Here is a 522-nt window from a genome sequence, read left to right as displayed (position 1 = left end):
CTGCCCCTCCCCGGACGAGAGGCGGCTCCCCCGGCCTCGGCGCCAACGTCAACTTCCCAGGAGTCTCCTGGCACCCTGCGTGTCGCTGGCCTGAGCCTCTCCCGCATGGCCGTGGCCTCCTGCGTGATCACCCTGGCCAGTGCAGGCAGCTGTTTTGGCCTCAGGCGGGCTCGGGTCCCCAGGTGCCTGGCCCACCCCCCCCGACCAAAATGGGCAGCACTGTCCTTGACCCCGGCCCTCGCGTGCCAGAGATGCTGCCCGGCAGGATCTTCGTGGCAGGGAAAGTCCAGTTTAGGGCCATTTGCTGTCAAGAGGCCTCAGGACTGCTGGCGCCTCCGCCTTCCAGGGCCCCAGGGCCTGGCCACTGACCTGCACCCTCCTGGCCACGCCCAGGGCGGCTAAGGCTGGGTGGGGAGGGAGTGAGGTGTCTCTGCCCCTCTGGCCCTGTGCCCCTGGCCAGGCCGCCTATGCCAGGTGGCCCTCCAGCGCCCTGCTCAAGGCGCTGCCAGGAAGTCGGTGGGC

Source organism: Condylura cristata, unplaced genomic scaffold (genome assembly GCF_000260355.1).
Source record: "Condylura cristata isolate star-nosed mole 26May11 unplaced genomic scaffold, ConCri1.0 scaffold00003, whole genome shotgun sequence".
NCBI classification, from domain to species: domain Eukaryota; kingdom Metazoa; phylum Chordata; class Mammalia; order Eulipotyphla; family Talpidae; genus Condylura; species Condylura cristata.
Note: the sequence above shows the minus strand (reverse complement) of the source record.